Consider the following 19,926-nt stretch of genomic DNA (forward strand, 5'->3'; position numbering starts at 1 on the left):
GACATTTGTGCTTATATGCACTGATTTGGTTTCTCCTATATTGAAACCTTAAATCAGTGTACCATGTTCTCCTTATCTCTGCCTCCTTCACACTGCATATTTCTGTACTTATCGATGCATCTCAATAAATGTTTAGTCATTTTCATTGTTAAATATTAAGGGTAAAACTATTTTTAATCAGATAAGTCTTTTCAAGACTATTTTTATTTATTTATTTATTTATTTTATTTTATTTTTTTTTTGTCTTTTTTCCTTTTCTAGGGCCGCTTCCCACGGCATATGGAGGTTCCCAGGCTAGGGGTCTAATCAGAGCTGTAGCCGCCAGCCTACGCCAGAGCCACAGCAATGCAGGATCCGAGCCACATCTGCGACATACACTACATACAGCTCATGGCAATGCTGGATCCTTAACCCACTGAGCAAGGCCAAGGATTGAACCCGCAACCTCATGGTTCCTAGTCGGATTCGTTAACCACTGCACCATGACGGGAACTCAAGTCTTTTCAAGACTATTGACCAAAATTACTATATGCAATAATTATGGAAAATTTCCTCTCTGCTTAATGCTTTGGTAAACCTATATTGTACTGTTTTCTTTTTTTTCTTTTCATTGATGCAGGACTTTGTACTTGGTGGGTTATAGACTTATATTTTGCCAAAGATGATTTCTGAAGTAAGAATATTGCATGGTTAGAGTTATGTATTTATTAGTGAACTATGAAAGAATCAAAAGTTATCTCTAATATTTGCTGTCTTATATTTCAAACTATGATTGACAAGGTTTATGCTAATAGTGGAACCATTGCTAGAGATCACAGCATTCTGTGCGTTCTAGATGCAGGAGAACACTTAAAATCTGGGAGCGGAAAATGGAAAATAGGGAGTTCTCGACATGGCCCAGTGGTAATGAACCCAGCTAGTATCCATGAGGATGCGGGTTTGATCCCTGGCCTTGCTCCATGGGCTAAGGATTCTACATTGCTGTGAGCTGTGGTGTAGGTCACAGACTCTGCTCAAATCTGGTGTGACTGTGACCAGCAGCTCCAATTCAACCCCTAGCCTGGGAACTTCCATGTGCTGTGGGTGTGGCCTTAAAAAGACCCCCCCCCCCAAAAAAATTTTTTTCTGCTATTAAATCAGACCCTATGCTTACTGTTTCTTCCTTCCTTCCTTTCTTTTTCTTTCTTTCTTTCTTTCTTTCTTCATTCTTTCTTTTCTTTTCTTTTCTTTCTTTCTTTCTTTCTCTCTCTTTCTCTGTCTTTCTCTCTTTCTCTTTCTCTCTTTCTGTCTTTCTGTCTTTCTCTCTTTCTTTCCTTCCTTCCTTCCTCCCTCTCTTTCTCTCTCCCTTCCTTTCTTCCTACTTTAGGGCTGCACCTGCAGCACATAGAATTTCCCTGGCTTGGGGTCGAATCTGAGGTAGAGCCACGGGCCTGTGCTGCAGCCATAGCAACACATCATCTGAGCCATATCTGTGACCTACACCGCAGCTCATGGCAACACCAGATCCTCAGCCCACTGAGTGAGGCCAGGGATGGATCAAACCCACATTCTCATGTATACTAGTGGGGCTCAGTGGTAACATGGGAACTTCCATGTGCTTACTGTTTCTACTCTAAAGGCTGAAGTTTTCAAATGACTTTGAGCAGACAGGTGTAGGAAAAAAGAGACATTAATTTTGCTTCCTAAAGACCTCACTCATTAGGATAGTGGAAGAATTAGAAAACGGATAAACTGAGAAGGTGTAATGTGGGATGAAAGAATGAGAAGAGGGAAGGGGAGCTAGTAGAGGATTAGGGTTGTAGCTTTTGAGGTTAGATATATTCCAGGGGGCCTGATCATTGAAGGACAAGCAAATGGTCAGATCTTATTAGGAAAAAAGAGTTGGTGTTGGACATCTGTGGAATACCCATTGGACCTCTTCTTTTATTTCACTAGGGTACCGGCCATTTAATAGAAGGAAGATATAATTTAAGGAATTGCTTTTTGAGATAAGTTGACGTACCTTTCGAAGTCTAACTTAATTGCAGGGAAGAGCTTGAGCCTCGAAGTGTTAACTCATTTGTGAAAACTGCCTAACAGTGAGGCTAATGAAAAATCTTTTGCTTAAAAAAAAAATTTCTTTACAGATACTGATGATATCTTTAATGTCTACTGTCTGTAAATGTCTTTCTATTAATGATTAATCTGTCATAACTTTTGCAAATTTTGCAAAAATTTCCCTATTTTTTTTTATATTTCAAGCTTTATTTTATATAGAATTAAAATTTTTTTCTCAGATTTATCTTTCTTTATGGCTTATGAGTTTTGTATTACGGTTGAAACTGTTCTTCTGACTTTTTTTTTTTTGAAGCCACAAAACCTCATTTCCTCGCAGTTACTTGTATGGTTGCTTCGAAGCTTTATTCTCTAAGAAACCAAAAAGTTAATGAGAGAACCTTAATCAGCTTAGATAACAGAAACAGAGTACACAGCTATTAAATAACCTGGGGGTAATTTTGAAAAAGTAATGGATGCTGATTCTCCCCTTCTTTCTTAAGGCTTCTCTTCGCCAACTATGGTGTTTTGTTAACAGCCGAGCTGCCTGATTTCTTCTCTTCCTTTTCCTCCTCTTGTCTCCTTTCCTGTTCCCTTTCTCCTTCCTCATTTTTCTCCTTCTTCCCTTCTCTCTTACATCCCTCCCCTTTTTCCAAATTCTTTTGTTTGGTTATGCCATGTATTTGACATCTCCTCTATTTGACAGCTGGATTATTTCCTCTCTTTGATGTATCTCTAGTTTTAAACCTGTTAGTACAGACTTATTGACCATAATTACCATATTTATTTGTAGGCATGTTGAGTATGGTATTTGTATGAGCTTAGGAGAAATGGCATTTGTTTTCAACCTTATCGTTGACAGCTCAAGAAGAAGAGTATAGTTATGTTGATAAGAAATAAAGCATCAGGAGTTCCCGTCGTGGCGCAGTGGTTAACGAATCCGACTAGGAACCATGAGGTCGCGGGTTCGGTCCCTGCCCTTGCTCAGTGGGTTAACGATCCGGCGTTGCCGTGAGCTGTGGTGTAGGTTGCAGACACGGCTTGGATCCTGCGTTGCTGTGGCTCTGGTGTAGGCCAGTGGCTACAGCTCCGATTTGACCCCTAGCCTGGGAACCTCCATATGCCGCGGGAGCGGCCCAAAGAAGTAGCAAAAAGACAAAAAAAAAAAAAAAAAAAGAAATAAAGCATCAAATTGTTTATTGATCCTTTTGTTACTAGGTAGCATTTATACAGCTTTCTTTATTCTAATTAAAATTTATTGGGACTCTTGAATCGGTACGGTGACATCTGGGTCTTTAGAATCTCAGCTGTCATTTTTCAAATATTACTTCTGTCATATTTTTTCCTCTCTGATCTCCCTCTGAAATTCTAATTATATCTATTCAGCCTTCTTATTCTATCCTACATGCCTTTTAACCTCTCTCTTTACATCTTCCTTTTCTTGTTTCTCTGGGCTGCTTTATGGTTGATTTCTTCAGATCTTTCCTCCAGTTCACTAGCTTTTTCTTTAGTTATTAAACTCATCCACCAATATTTTTTACTTCTAGAAGTTACATGTTCCACTTCCAGAAGCCCTGTGTGTTAGTTTTTCAGCTTTATTGAGTGATAATTGACATATAATAAATTATACATATTTAAAGTTTTCAAGTTTCCTAAGTTTTGACATATGTGTTCTCCCATGAAACCTTCACCACAATTAAGATAATGGATATACCCATTACCCCCAAATTTCCTCATATTCCTTTGTAATCCTTCCTGCCTTTTCTCACCTTCCATCCCCCAGACAACCTCTGATTTGCTTTATGTCGTCATAGATTGGTGTACATTGTCTAGATTTCTATGTAACTGGAGTCGTGCAGCATATATTCACCCAGTGTAGTTATTTTGAAGTTCATTCATGATGTTGAATATGTCAGTAGTTTATTCTTTTTGTTACTGAGTAAGTATTCTATATTATGGTTAAATCATAATTTGTTCATTTAGCTATCGATGGACATTTGGATTGTTGCCAGTTTTTGACCATTACAAATATAGCTGTATGAACATTCTTGTTCGAGTCTTTACATGGACATGTGCTTCATTTCTCCTGGATACCTAAGTAGGAGTAGAATGACTATGTTGTATGGTAGTTATAGGTTTAATTTGAGAAACTGCCAAACTATTTTCCTAGGTGGTTTTACTGTTTTGCATTCTCACCAGCAGAGTATCAATTCCAGCTTTTCAATATCCTCGTCAATCTGCTTGGTGTGACTGGTCTTATAAATGTAGCTATCCTAGTGGATGTGTAGTGATGTCTCACTGGGGTTTTAATCTCCATTCCCTAGCAATTGATGTTGAGCATCTTTATTGGCTTGTTTGTCATCCATATGTTTTTCTTTGTAGTATTTGTCTGGATCTTCCTGTTTAAATTTTTTTTTATTGTTTTTCTTCCTATTACTAAGTAAGAGTATTTTATATTTATTCTGAATACAAGTCTTTTGTTAAATACATGTTTTTCTCCCATTTCTCCGCCTTTTTCTCTTTTTATTTATTTATTTTTTTCTTATTTTATGGCTGTAGTCTCAGCCTATGGAAATTCTTGGGTCAGAGATTGATTGACTCTGAGCCACAGCTTCACAACCTATGATGATGCAGCAACCCAAATTGTTTTGCAGTCAGGTTCTTGACCCACTGTGCCACAGTGGAAACTCCGGCCTTTTCATTTTTTTAACATGGCCTTTTGAAAAGAAAACATTTTAAATTTTGATGAAGTCAAATTTATCAATTTGTTTTATATAGTTCTTGCTTTTTTGTCCTACGTTAGTAATGTTTGGAGAAACTAAGGTCAGTATGATTTTCCTCTGTTTTGTTTTAGAAGTTTTATAGCTTTAATTTTTATTTAGGACTGTGATGCATTTAATACGTGTGTGTGTGTGTGTTTTCTTTTTAGGGCCATACCTGTGGCACATGGAAGTTCCCAGGCTAGGGGTCAAATTGGAGCTGCAGCTGCCAGCCTACACCACAGCCACAGCAACTCAGGATCTGAGCTGTGTCTGTGACCTACACCACAGCTCATGGCAATGACGGATCCTTAACCCACTGAGTGAGGCCAGGGATTGAACCTACATTCTCATGGATTCTAGTCATGTTCATAACCTGCTGAGTCACAACGGGAACTCCCTGAAGTTAATTTTTATGTGTAAGGAGAAGTTCTTTTTTTTCCTATACGGCTATGGATTATTCCAGTACCATTTGTTGAAAGATTTTCCTTTCCCCATTGAATTACTTTGGTATCATCTTGGTTGAAAATCAACTGCTCATATACTTGTGGATCTATTTTTGGAGTCAGTTCAGTTTAATTTATCAATTTTTGTATCTTTAATACTACTCAGTGCTAATTTTGTAGCTGAGTGTGATGAAATTAGATAGTGTCATCCTTCAATTTTGTTCTTCTTTTTTAAAATTATTTTGGCTATTCTAGGTCCATAGCACATCTATATAAATTGTAGAATAAGCTTTTCAATTTTTATAAATGGGCCCGCTGTGATTTTGATTGGGATTAAGTTGGCTGTACAATTTAATTTGTGGAGAATCGACATCCATCCATTTAATTTTTAATTTCAGCTCTTTTTTATATTTAGAAACTTGATATTCTTTCAGATCTGCTTGATCATTCTTACAGTTTTTTAATTATTCTTGAATATATTTTTAAACCTATCTTTCATTTCCTTAATCACACTAGGCATTATTTTGTGATCATTTTAATATTTAAAATCCTTGCAAATCCATTTCTGTCATCTGTTGTTACTGCTGGTTCTTCTCTTGTTTCCTTTTCTGTTCAGTTAATTTGTATTGAAAACTCTTTATTTTCATTGAACTTTATCTGTGGGAATTCATTGAAGCCTGGATTGATTGCGGGTTGCTTCAAAGAGGATTTGCATTTGCTTCTGCCAGACTCCTGTAGACACTACCAGTTTGGGTTCACTTAAATTAAATTCTCCACTTGAATTTTTTTCTGGCCACCCAGGTAGTGTGAATTTAGGCTGCAAATGAGAGAGATGTCTTATGGTTCCATATTCTCATCAGAGATTCCTCTTGTGACAAGTTCTGAGATAGTCTCTTTTCATTGTAATATCCTAGGGTTAGGGTAGAGGATATACTTTGACCCTTATACTGAAGGTTTAACTCTTTGGGATATCAGCTTTATATGTGAGAGGGTGTTGGGGGACTCTTTTGTTAACATCGTCTTGGGTGGACCCTGGGTTTTTTCTTCTAATTCTTTGGTTCTGTTAAGCTTTCTGAAGCCATGAAGATAGAAAGTAAAATTCCCCTGGCTCAGCAATGCCCTCAGGTGAAAGCTTCAGAAATCAAGATTTCCATGGTTACTTCTTTTTTTTTTTTTTTTTTTTTTTTTTTTTAGCTTGAGCATATTTTTCTTGCCAACCTACTGATGCATTTCAGGTGTATTTTATCTAGGATTTGTAATTGTTTTCAGTAAACTGTTGATCCAGGTAGGTAATCTTCCCTGTTACTGTCTACAAAGTCACTACTTGATTTTCTATTTTTAGTCTCTTTTAAAATTTGGTGTTTTCAGACATCAATGATGTCAACTATAAGGGAAAATTAGATGATCATTTTAAATCATCTCAATTTACGTTTTTGAATTAAGAATTAAGTAATTCTTTTACTTGTTTCCTGTGGTTATGAATGCCTATGAAACATGTGCGTGACATTGTTCTCTAGCAATTTGATAGTCTTTTTTTTTTTTTTTTTTCTTCTTGTAAGCATGTTTGAGAGATTTTGAAAAATCCAGGAAAATACAGAAAGGAAAAGAAAAACAATTTGTAATTCAGCACTTGGAGAATGTTATTAATATTATATTTTATTCTAGGTATTTTACTTATACATTAATTCATTCAACAAACATTTATCACATGTAAATGTTTAATTGAATGAGGAAGACTCAATAAGGTGCAAGAAGAAAGCACTTTTTAATTTCTGTCCCATTCCTTATTCATGTTTGGAGTAGTTCTTTTCATCCTTGGCTGAAATAATGGTCAGATCTCAGCTTTTTCATTCCCTTCTAGCCATTAGAACAATCTCATTTTAGCAACAGAAATCTCTTCTCTAGTGTAGTAATCAAAGCTTCAAGCTTGATATAAATTAAATTCCCTGTCACTCTGGGAAACACTGTTTTACTGTAGGGGCTTGCATGGGGCATGGTTAGCTTCCTCTCTCTTTCCTTCTCATTGTTTTTGTCTTCCTTCCCAATTCACTAGCTGAATTTTCTGATCCCCCTAAGTTTAGTCCTCAGAGTTGGGAATAGGGAAAAGCAGCATAGTCTTATGAGGTGTGGCCAGTTGCAGTCTGAGAATAGAACCTTCTTTCTTGGTTGTCCATTTACCACTGCTGATTGATTCTTCCATGGGGTGTTTTTGAAAAATTTTGCTTTTGTTTTCTGAGATTTTTTCACTGACAGGATCCTTGAGCTGCCGTCCATGTGACTTGGTAGATATCGTCTCTGGCTGACTGGTTATGACTCTCCTTCTCCAGACCCAGGCATCAGTTGAGCCACTCTTCTCTGGGTCTCTTTGCTCCTCAGTTCTCTTGGACAGAGCCTCTTTAAAGCCACCTCCTCCTTCCTCCTGCATTTGGTTCATCCATCCTTGCCTACTCTCCAAGGGGAATCAGCAACTTATCCATAATGCAGCTCTCTTCCCCCCCTTTTATTCTCTTTCTCTCCACTGCTTGTGTTTGCATCTGTTCCCTTTCTTCCGTTCACGGATGTGTCTTAGAGAAGCCCCTGTCACTTGGCATGGGGTGAGCAAGACACTTCTGAATGAGATTAGGGCAGCAGGAGACCTGCCACTGCATTCCAACAATCTTCTTAAAGAAGTTTTCTATTTCGGAGTTCCCGTTGTGGCTCAGTGGAAATGAATCTGACTAGCATCTATGAGGGCACAGGTTCGATCCCTGGCCTTGCTCAGTGGGTTAAAGATCCAGCATTGCCATGAGCTGTGGTGTAGGTTACAGATGCGGATTGGATCTGGTATTGCTGTGGCTGTGGTGTAGGCTGGCAGCTGTGGCTCTGATTGGACCCCTAGCCTGGGAACCTCCATATGCTGAGGGTGCGGCCCTAAAAAGACCAAAAAAAAAAAAAAAAAAAGGAAATTTTCTCTTTCAGCTCTAGCTCCCATCTGTCCCTTTTCTTAAACACATACCTATTTAATAGGACAAAATTGTAGGATTGCTAACACTGCAGAACAGACTTTTGGGACTTTAGCCAGAACAAAACCATCCCATGTGCTCTCCTACCATCAGCAAAGTATTATTAGTAACCAAGCTATATGGTAGGCACAGTACTATGTGCTATAGTAAGAGCCGTGAACAAGATAGCTGCTTTCTTGAAGCTTTTATTCTAGCGAGGAAAACATGAAATGATAAGTGTTGTGTGTTTATATATTCTAGGTCAATTAGTAAATTATATATGGAGAATTAAAAGCAAGGTAAGGGATAGAGTGTGACAAGAAGTGAAGTTTTTTCATAGATACGTGTATAACAAATACTCTTTTAGTGAGAGGAATTCAATTCATGTGGTATGGTATATGAGATATATTTTAAGGAAAAACCCAGACTGACATAAATGTGATGAATTTATATCCTCATTTATCTATAGCGTCCAGATTCATTTCTCATTATCTTCATCTTTTTAGTATCATGAGCTCCCTAGGGCCTTGTTTTTCAAATAGTAGGTCGCAACTCATTGGTGGAAGGTCAAGTCAGAGGTGGTGGGTCCCAACTAGCATTCTTTTTTAAAATTTAATAGAAAAGAATAGGAAATAAAGTTCATTTCATATAGAAAGCCTAGGTATTACTTCATGAATATTTGTTTTCGTTATGTACATGTATTATGTAGAGTATGTTTCCTATTGTCAATTCTTCGGGGTTCCTGGCCCCAGTTTCAAAGTATGTATGGGATGTCCCACACATATACAACCAGCAATGCTCTGACGCCAGATAGGTGTCCTGCCATTTAATTCAATGCGCGCCCCCACCCCTAACTTCAGATGCCAGTTGCAAGCCCAGGTTGTCACCTGGACTTGTGACCAACTGGCTGTAGATTGGAGTTGCCAACCTCTGGACCCCCTCCTCAGGTTCAGTTAATTTTCTGGAGGGGCTCACAGAACTCAGAAAACAGTTTCCTTGTGTTTACCAGTTTATTGTAAACAGGATACATACAATAAAGGATTCAGGTGAACATTTAGATGGAAGAGATGTGTAGGGCAAGATATGTGGGATGGGCTTAGAGCTTCCATGCCCTGTCTGGGTGTACCACTCTCCCAGCCCCTTCACAGGTTCACCAACCTGGCAGCTTGGAGATGGGCAGATGTGTTATTTTGATGTCCCATGGGGAAAGGTTATGCAAATGACTGTTGTGATATGATCAGGCAAGATTATTATTAAACTGTAAAAGATTGGATAGTAAGCATTTAAGAAGGGAGAGTAGAACATAACCATTGGAAGGCAGCATGCATTTCTTATAAATACAACATTTTGGTTTTATTTCATTTTCTGTTAAGAAAGCTAGACTGGTAGGTGCATCTGAATCTCAGCACATCTTTTCATAGTCTTTTGATGCCCTTATAGAGAAATAGAGATTTGGTTATGAGGCTTTTCAAGAGGATACTGATTAACAGCTGGATTGATGTCTGGTATGAGGTCTCTAGCGGTGTGCCAGAGACACTCTATTAGTTAGCATGTTAATCAGGACTTTAGTCAAGGCCTGGAGGTTTGCTTTTCAAGTTTGTGGATATTGATGTGTATTAAAATCAGGATCAGAAAAGTTTTTGAAATACTTGGGTTGTTGGACCTAATCTAACAGGATGAACTGTAATACAGATGATACATGACTTTGGTGATTCTGGAAAGAACTTTCTTAGAGATTTTAATGGGATGGTATCTAAGTTTTTCTTTGAAATCTGATCATTGAAGATTCTCTCAGAATAACATGAAACAGACCTCCCATGTCCCAAACCACCTGAACCTGTTTCTTTTGGTTTAAAAACGTTTACTTTCCAACAAAGCAACAGATGTAGTAATAGACAACTTAAGAGGTGTCTCACTAATGTAAAGCTCATAATATTGTCAAGTTAAAATTATTTTACATGGAGGAAAACTTGTGGTTGCTATTATTTATTTCTGACTCCCGTAATAATTTCCATTTTACACGTGGAATGTGAACTCAGTTTCTGGGAGTTCCTGTTGTGGTGCAGCAGAAACGAATCTGACTAGGAACCATGAGGTTGCGGATTCGATCCCTGGCCTCACTCTGTGGGTTAAGGATCCTGTATTGCCGTGAGCTGTGGTGTAGGTCGAAGACATGGGCTCAGATCCTGCATTGCTGTGGCTGTAACTGCAATTGGACTCCTGAGAACCTCCATATGCCGCAGGTGCGGCCCTAAAAAGCAAAGAAAAAAATAAAATAAATAAAAATAAAATCAGTTTCTTTGTGTTTAAACAACTATCTCCCCTATCTGTAATCTCTAATAGTGAGGAAGACCACGAATTAGCTTTAGAACTGGGACAACCAAAATTACTTTTTGGATGTTAGTTTGATTATTCTGTTTAATGACAAGTTAAGGTGGTATAGCATCTGTCTCACTTTTCGCTACAGCGATGGCTTGAGAAAACATACTGTGATATTCTAGGTCTTTATTGTCTTTTATCCATTGATATTCCTCTCTCCACTTCCGTGGCTGTTATAAACACTACACTCTTGTTTATAAGACTTACTTTCTGGGATGTTGGGGACATTACATTTAAAAATAAAATTGTTCTCCAACCAATACAATCTAGTTCATGTTGAAACAGCCAGAATATTTTTTCAGAATATACCTGTATATTTAAATAGACCGTTTCAGTGAGATATGTTGGAAAGGAGGCATAAGGAATGAATAATTATGGTGTATGCATGTGTGGTTTTAAAATACTATTTGGATTTGGATTCAGTTTGACAGGTTTTGATCAAAATAAAATATGTTTTAGCAGTTTGTAACCCATGTGTTTCTGAACCCCCAGGTCCAACTTAAGTATCTGCAGGAATTATCCTAGCCTCCCTCGCACCCTCTTAACTCTTGCAGATCTTTGTTTATTGACTTAGATTAGAACTGGCCTAGAGCCCAGTGATGGTCATTTCATGTCTTAAGGTTTTTGGTTACAAATCTGCTTTTGTTGCCACATCCAATAAAGATTCTTGATTGTTTTTGTTAGTTTTATTACAAGTTCTTGCCCAAGATACAGTGTATTATAACCAAAACAGATGTTCTGTTTAGACAAGTGTATTTGCTATAACAGAACTAAAAATGTAAATTAAGCATGTTTAGCATTAATGTAAAAATTGATGTACTCTGGAATGTTATGAGTGTTTTTGATAACCTTTAGGAATGGAAGGAACAGTGCCTTGTTTTGAGCAATTGCTTTACTTTTTTCTCTTTTTGTTTCAGTTTGTCTGTGTATGTACAGCCTTATATTCCCAGATCCCCCTCTAAACTAATATTTTACTGTGGTCGTGAAAGTAGAATGGAGTTCACCAATTTCAAAGATACATAGTTCTATTATTTCTAAAAGTACAAACATCAGACGAACACTATTTTATCACAGAAACGTCGAGTAGAAAAAAATATAGTTTTTAAGATTCTAATGCTTATAAATAAGTTGGTGAAATAATTATACACATATCTTTCCAAAAATGGTGTATTTATTGAAGTTGGCAGCCATCTTATAGTGTTGTAGTGTAGATCTCTTGGTCTGTAAATAACCATCTCTGTTATTAGAGCCCAGTGCAGTCCTGATTGATGCTAAATTCTGTGCTATAGTGAACACAGATGTATGGTGTGTAAAGGAGAATGTATTTGATTATGTAATTTTACCTCTTTTTTAGATCATAGTTCCTAGAATAAATTAGATGTGTAAATTTGTTACCAACAAATTACTAATGACATGAGTCTTACCTTGAGATTGTCAATTCTTTGGTGTATTCTGATTTGTATTTTTCGCCTTTCTTTGGTATCAAACAGCTTCCTGTTCTCCCTCACCTTTGGCCAACTCTCTAAAAAATGTATTCAATTAATTATTTGGAACAAAAAAAATTTTTTTTTAAATTAGAACTGTGTGGGTTGTACAGAATCACTATGGTTCTGTTCATATTTCAGTTGCATTAGAACAATGCAACGTTGCAAGGATTCTTGAGATCCTTTTCCTTTGGTTATATAGGATTTGAAGTTTCTGAGGCAAGAATTCGATATTTGGAAATAGTTTTTGGATCCACTTTGTGTTTTATATATATATATATTTTTTGAGGTGGGCACCTTTTGATTCTAATATATTTTATGCGGCTAAATCTTTGTGTCATGCTCTCCTAACTTATTGAAATACCACTTTCAAGTTCCCCGTATCCGTACATTTCTAAGGTTACACCCAGCTTAATTCCCATTACTTTTCTGCTTCACAGCACTTGCATTTTGAAGGGACCCTAACATTTGGGTTCACATTATGATAATTAGACTTCAGGGGCATGGGGGATTAAAGATGTCTCAGGTCTAGTTGCAGAATAAAGTTCAGAAGCACTTGTAAAAACCTTGCCTGATTGGTGGGTAGAAGAGCTTTTATTTATTCACTACTCATGCAGCATTAATCCGTATTTCATCAGGTACCTACAGCACTGTAATTCTAGATGTGACCTTGGGACTTGATTTACTTCAGCTCCGTTTTCTTTATTAATGTGCCATGAAAGAGGTACATGAAAGATAGCCAACATCAAAGTACCTTTTAAAGTAAAATGGTTGATAGGAATTCCCTGGTATTTAACACTGTCTGTCAAATGTTTCAGCTGGTTTGCATCCTTTTACAAGCTCTTGCTTGCTGCACTAAAAGAAACTTAAAGCAGTTGTTTCAAGTCTTGGGGGTGGGGTGGGCTGGGCTGTGGTGAAGGTGGTGATGGTTGGGTGGCGATCCTTAGCTAGGGAAGAGAGTAAATGAGAAGTTAAGGACATATTCTTTTTCCAGCTGTGCCCTTCCCAAGATAATTTGTTTTTGTGTTTTCCTTCGGGTTGGAAAGTGTTTAGTCCAGTGTGGTGCCGATGATTAGAGTGATGAGGCGCTCCTCTGGGTTATAAGAAGATTGAAGAGGGTGACCAAAAAGAATTCATCAGGCCTCCGTGAAAGCGAGAATAAAAGGCAGTGTCAGTGTCTTATTCGGAGATTGTTTAACTATAACTTCACAGCCTGTTTATTGTTTACTGAGCCATCTGAGGAAAAGCTTTTAAACATAGTAATGTGGGAAACTGAGTCTTAAGAAGAACAAAGGAAACACGACTCAGAAAAGGTTTGCCATGTGTATTGTGGAATGTTTCTTTGCCCGTAAATGCGTGCTTTAGAGGCTATTTCTGTTCTAGGCTGAGTAAATGGGGTAGAATTCTTGTAGCTCAGTTGTGAAACATTCTTTCTTTGTTTCACAAGTATTTGTTGGATGTTTCTCCTACGTAAAAAAAAAAAAAAAAAAAAATTTAAAGCCATTTTGCTTTTTAGATAATCACAAGGATTGAGTGGATCTGTTCCTATTATTTTTACCTGAGAACTCTCTTAATCTGAATAGTAAAGAATAGAAATTGTAGGATGTTTTAGAAAATGAAATGTACTTGCTTTCTAAGGTATCTCCAAACTGTTCTCCATAGTGGCTGTACCAGTTTACATTCCCACCAACAGTGCAGGAGGGTTCCCTTTTCTCTACAGCCCCTCCAGCACTTGTTATTTGTGGATTTATTAATGATGGCCATTCTGACTGGTGTGAGGTGGTATCTCATGGTAGTTTTGATTTGCATTTCTCTTATAATCAGCGATGTTGAGCATTTTTTCATGTGTTTGTTGGCCTTTCAAGTTTATACTTTTATTTTCAACTTGCTAACATAACCTTGGTTTGTAGAAGTCTTTTAAAAATCTATCATAACAAAAGCTTTTTTGTAGTTAGTAGTATTAAAATGCTTTAAAGAGAGCATATTCTCTTGATATTCTGTAATTTTGTCTATAGTAGTTGCTTAAGCAACTTTTTATTCATATACAGCAGGAAAATTTCAACCCAGACCTGGTCTTGGTTATTAACTGAACTAAAGTGTTTGACCTTTAAAGTATAAGAAACCAACACTACAGCTGACACTGATGAGTTTGCTGATGGCCTTTTCTTTTTAAGGAAAGCAGATATTTGAGACAAACTGTCCACATAGAGTGAGCTACAGAGGTCTCCTGAAGGGAGATAGCTTACTTGGTATATGTGGGGGGTGAGCAGTGTATATAGTTTATATGGCATTTGAGTCTGTGATTAAGGAAGTGGGTGGGAGAGGTACATCTAGCCCATTTGACAGCATAGGAAATGCAGAACTTCTTGCCGCCATTGCCATAAACTATATATGGCTCACCCCTGGCATTAGGAAGAGTGACCTCTGGGTTGAGAGAGATGGATATTAGGAAATAGTTTATAGAATGAAAGCTGGAAGTTGTATACCTTTCCAGTCATGCCACAGTTTTCGTCAGCTCCTTACCCCCTCCCCCTTCACAGTTGACATCATCTTTTGCAGATGTATTCCTTTAATAATTTGATGTGACTCATCATAGTCATAGGAAATTGGGAGACCCTGAAGCGTGAGACTGCGTAAAAAGTCATGAAATTCTTTCTTTGTAATCATTTTAGCTCTCCTGAGGCAGAGTTGTAGAGTCCTTTGGTTGACATAGTGATTCATGCTTTGAATTTTTTTTATTTCAAGATTTTGTGTATCATGTCTAATTTAGGACCAGAATGATTTGGCCCCAATATTGCATTTATTGTTGTTGTTATTATTATTATTATTACATAATATTTAATCATCCAAACTTACTAACTGTAAGTTAACATAAAACTTGATTGATAGAGTCAACATAGTCAAGAGTTGTAAGTGATATTTATCAGTTATTTAGTGATAAACAATTTGAGCATGCAAATGAGTCACCAGTTTAGCAGTTAATCAGTCTATTTTTGACTGATACTTATGTTTACTAGTTACCTCATTTACCCCAAATTTCAACTCTTCTCCAAAACGTTTTTGTTTCCTTTTTTTAAAAAACTTTTTTTGGGGGCGGTTCCCGTTGTGGCTCAGTGGTTAACGAACCCAACTAGCGTCCATGAGGATGTGGGTTCGATCCCTGGCCTCGCTCAGTGGATTAAGGATCCGGCGTTGCCGTGAGCTGTGGTGTAGGTCACAGACGAAGCTCTGATTGTGTGTGGCTGTGGCGTAGGCCAGCGGCTACAGCTCTGATTGGACCCCTAGCCTGGGAACCTCCATATGGCGTGGGTGCGGCCCTAAAGAGACGAAAAAGCCAAAACAAACAAACAAACAAAAACCACAAAAAAACAAGGGGGGAAAAAAAAAACCTTTTTTTTTTTTTTTTTTTGCATTACAGGTATGGCATATGGACCCCAGGCTAGGGTCCCGACCACAGCCACAACCACAGACACAGCCACAGCAATGCCAGATCTAAGCCATGCCTGCAGCCTACACCACAACTCAAAGCAATGCTGGATCATTAACCCACTGAGCAGGGCCAGGGATGGAACCCAGATCCTCATGGATACTAGTTGGGTTTGTTTCTGCTGAGCCACAATAGGAACTCCTGTTTTTCCTTTCAGCATAATTTTCATGAACCACAGAAAAGACCTCAAGAAGTTTGATAGACTAAATTCAGATAGTTCCATGGTTTAAGTCATGATGATTTAAATTCATGTAGTTCCATGGTTTAAGTCATGGTGCTATCATTGCATTTGTCATATTCTTTCTAATTCCTGTTTTAAGTGGCACTTACTAATACACTGGGGATGTTTTTGGCTCAGAATTCAGATGTTGGTGTGGCCAAAATTTGAAAACTTTGAGGAAGGATATAGATGTGAAGAAGCCTCTACAATGTCTGTGGCGTACAATGGGAAATACTTTGAAGATACTCATTTCTATTCAAGCCATAGTCTCTAATTTCTAAGATTCAGTAACTTCCTTCTCTTCCAGGTCCTAGGCTTATTTTGATTAAAACTCACTGGTTATTTAAGTGGAACCCAGATTCCTATCTTCTGTCTTATCTCCACTCCTCTGTTAGGGGACCCCTGCCTCTTAATCCCTTGGGGAGATTCTGTGCCTGGTTCTAAATATGAAATGCTCCTCTTAGATAGTTTAGACTTTGGTAGGAAAAAGTAATAGGCTTTTGTTAAGTGGAGGAAACATATAAAGTTATCTGATCTGTTTTGTTAAATTGACTATTTCGGGGGAAAGTCTGTTTCCAGAATCTGGCGTATGCACAGCATCCTTTTGTTGTTGTTGTTGTTATTACATAGAAATGAAATATTTCATTTAATATTTCATTGAGCTCATCTGGACTCCTTCAGTTTTATATACTGATATTTCTCCCATTGCTGTTGAATGTTCTTACTTCCACCTTTGGTAATCATCCTTTCTGTCCATCCTTACCTCTTCCTTGCTTTTAGACGGTGCCCAGATATTTTCTTCATTCCCTTTATCTTCTCTATAAGTCTTCTTTTCCTAGGTAATTTCTCCATCCACCTCTGGGGCTTCATCTTTTGTGTCTGTGTGTTCTAAATCTTTAGTTTCAAGTTCTCTCTAGAAATCTGGATTCAAATTTTGTTGGCTTGCTGCCCAGTCTCTTCATTATCCCTCTGTTTCAACCAAACTTATCTCCTTGCTTTGGCCCCCAATTCCATTTTTCTTTATGTGTTTTTTGTTCTTTTTTTTAAGCTTCTCCCTTGTTGATGGGCTAGCAGTTCCTTGGGCACAAAATTGATAATCTTTGTTTTCTTTTTCTGCTACACATTCCATTCAAACTGTCAGCATTCCTTGTTGATTCTCCCTCTGGAATATTTCTCCTCTTTCTTTCAGTGTCTCCTATTTGCCATTCTTCTTCCATTGAAAGTTTAAGCCTTTCATGAGCTGGCCTCAAGCTACTTTTCCCAATATAACCTCTTGATACTCCCTTTCAGCCCAAGACATGATATTCATCAATCAAGCATTTGTAATCCAAATCTGCATAGTTACCTTTTGTTATGCCATGGATGCCATCCATTAAGGAATCATATAATTTAATGTTATAATCAACAATTGATTCATTATAAGAATTAGCACAGTTATAATTTTTAAGCCTATATTTTATTAAATATAAGCTGAAATGTATCCATTTTCAATAAGGCAGAGTCATTTAAATCTTCCCCTGATCTGCTCCTGTTATTTACAATGATATTTTGATTCCTGTTTTCAGTGGACTCTGCGTTAAGTGCCCTTTCTATTCTTACCTAGTATCCTCAGTTATCAGTAGTTCTTATATACCAGGTATATTAGAATATTTGTTCTTTGTGACTTTCTTTTTTTCTACCTCTTCTGTAGTTAAAAGAATAGGCTGTGGAACCAGATTCAAATTATAGCTTCATTTCTTACTGCCACAATGACAAGTTATTTAACTTTTCTGTCTCTTCATAAAGTAGAGATAATAATAGTACCTACCACAAGATCTTTTTTAAAAATTGTATTAGAATTGATTTACAATGTTCTCTCAATTTCTGCTGTACCATAAGATTTTGGTTAAGATTAAATGGGGTGTACATTTAAAAACACTTAGAATAGGGCTTGGCAATAGTATCCAATCAATAAATGTCAGCTGACTTGTGGTTGTGGGGGTAGGGAGGAGTGGGATGGATTGGGAGCTTGGGGTTAATAGATGCAGACTTTTGCCTTTGGAATGGATTAGTAATGAGATCCTGCTGTGTAGCACTGGTAGCACTGGGAACTATGTCTAGTCACTTATGATGGAGCATGATAATGTGAGAAAAAAGAATGTATACATGTATGTGTAACTGGGTCACCATGCTGTACAGTAGAAAAAAAAATAATGTATTGGGGAAATAAAAAAAAAAAATGTGAATTTGTAAAAAAAAAATAAACCCAAAATAAATGTTAGCTGCTACTACTTTTTATTATAACTACTAAATGTATAATAATAATTATTAATATTGTTCATATTCTTTTTTTTCTGTGGAATATCCTTTCCCCATTCTCTGCCTATTATAATTTTACCTATACTGCAGGGACTACCTGGGGTGCCACATCCTCCATGAAACTCTTTTAGGTGCCTGCAGTTAATCTTACCTTCCTTTGTGTTCTCATAAAACTTTGTGTACTTCTACCGTGACACTTAAAATATAGTGTTTTTTGTACTGTTCCTATTTGTGTAACTGTTACTTGGAAAATTGCTTGTGGCCAGGGAGGCTTTGTTGTTCATGCTTTTGGAAGAGTACCTTGTTCAATATTTGCCTATATTGGTAGTCAAAAATGTGAATGGATTTAAAACTGATTAACGCCTCCCCCTACCTGCATATATGCATGTGGGAGTATGTATATATATTTATGTGCATACATAATTCTTCTGTGTATCAGGTATTCCTATAAGGGCTTGGGGGATACAAAAAAATAAAAGGTATATTTTCCAGATTAGAAGTAGATGATATCAATACCTTAAAATAGGTTTTAAAAAATATGCCATAAAACGAAAGAGAATATATAATTTAAATAAGTAATTAAATGACCCACGTCCTCACCATTCAGCTTTTAAAACATATAACATTATCATAACTTTTGAAGCTCCCCTGTCTGTTCCTCCTTCAACACATCTGTCTCCCCTTCAAGAGATAATAACTTTACTGAACTTTTGTGTTAATAATTCCCTTCCTGTTTTGCATGATGGCTCCTTTAGAGACCTAGAATCCTACTGCATGTATTCTTCAAGATTATTTTTTCAAGATTATTTCATAGACTCATTCACTTTGATATATTTGTGATGTTTGATAATTTACTTTGCTGTGTTCACTTTCAATCACTTTGAACTGTGATTCATTAATTTTTAGTGTTGTATTACATAATTATACAATATTTTTCTGTTGTAGAATTTATGGATATTTGGGTTCTTGTCAGTTTTGTTTGTTGTTTTTGGAAGTCTCAATTCATTTAATTTGTTTGAATACCAGCTTTAATGAGATAATACATATACCATATGCTTTAACCATTTGAAGGTACATTTCACTGATTTTTAGTATATTCACAGACATGTGGAGTGATGATAACCACTGTCAATTTTAAACCCTCTCACCATCTCTGTTCCTCCCAGCTCTCAGCAAGAGAGCCTGGAACCCTGTTCCTCCCAGCTCTTAGCAACTGCTGATCTGCTTTTTGTCTCTATAGATATCTTTGTTTTGTACATGTCATGTGAATGAAAATAGTGTATATGGTCTTTTGTAACTATCTACTTTCACTTAGTATAATGTTTTCAAGGTTCATCATGTGGTAGCGTATATCAGAATGTTACTCTTTTATGGCCAAATAATATTCCATTATATGGATATATCATAGTTTGTTTATCCATTCATCAGTTGATGGACATCTGGGTTATTTATATTCTTTGGCTGTTATGAATAATGCTACTGTAAAAATTCATGTACAATTTTTTGTATGGATATATGAGGAATTGCTATGGTGACTATGGCCAGTTGGTTGAGGAACTGTATGTAGACTGTTTTCTAAAGTGTTGGTACCATTTTTTTTTTGTTTTTTTTGGGTTTTTTTTGTCTTTTTGCCATTTCTTGGGCTGCTCTCGCGGCATGTGGAGGTTCCCAGGGTAGGGGTCCAATCGGAGCTGGAGCCACCGGCCTACACCAGAGCCACAGCAACTCGGGATCCGAGCCACGTCTGCAACCTACACCACAGCTCACAGCAACGCCGGATCCTTAACCCACTGAGCAAGGCCGGGGATCGAACCTGCAACCTCATGGTTCTTAGTCAG

The 19,926-nt window shown here is 37.2% G+C and overlaps 1 protein-coding gene and 2 long non-coding RNA genes across 8 annotated transcripts in view; all 3 read left to right on the plus strand.

Annotated features, from left to right (window-relative positions):
- Window positions 1–19,926, plus strand: part of LOC146404833 (uncharacterized) — a 1,439,763-nt gene that overhangs the window by 222,179 nt on the left and 1,197,658 nt on the right. The window lies entirely within an intron of this gene.
- The window catches only part of SRBD1 (S1 RNA binding domain 1), a 226,402-nt gene that overhangs the window by 75,317 nt on the left and 131,159 nt on the right, over window positions 1–19,926 (plus strand). The window lies entirely within an intron of this gene.
- Window positions 3,410–8,831, plus strand: LOC146404835 (uncharacterized). The gene is made up of 2 exons (XR_014842036.1): window positions 3,410–4,973; window positions 8,094–8,831. It is a non-coding gene; the product is annotated as an uncharacterized LOC146404835 (long non-coding RNA).

The sequence above is a fragment of the Sus scrofa genome, chromosome 3 (assembly GCF_054392235.1).
Source record: "Sus scrofa isolate SSC_HxYL_T2T_F1_AM1 chromosome 3, Sscrofa_HxYL_maternal_Yorkshire_Landrace_v2.0, whole genome shotgun sequence".
In the NCBI taxonomy this organism is placed as follows: Eukaryota; Metazoa; Chordata; class Mammalia; order Artiodactyla; family Suidae; genus Sus; species Sus scrofa.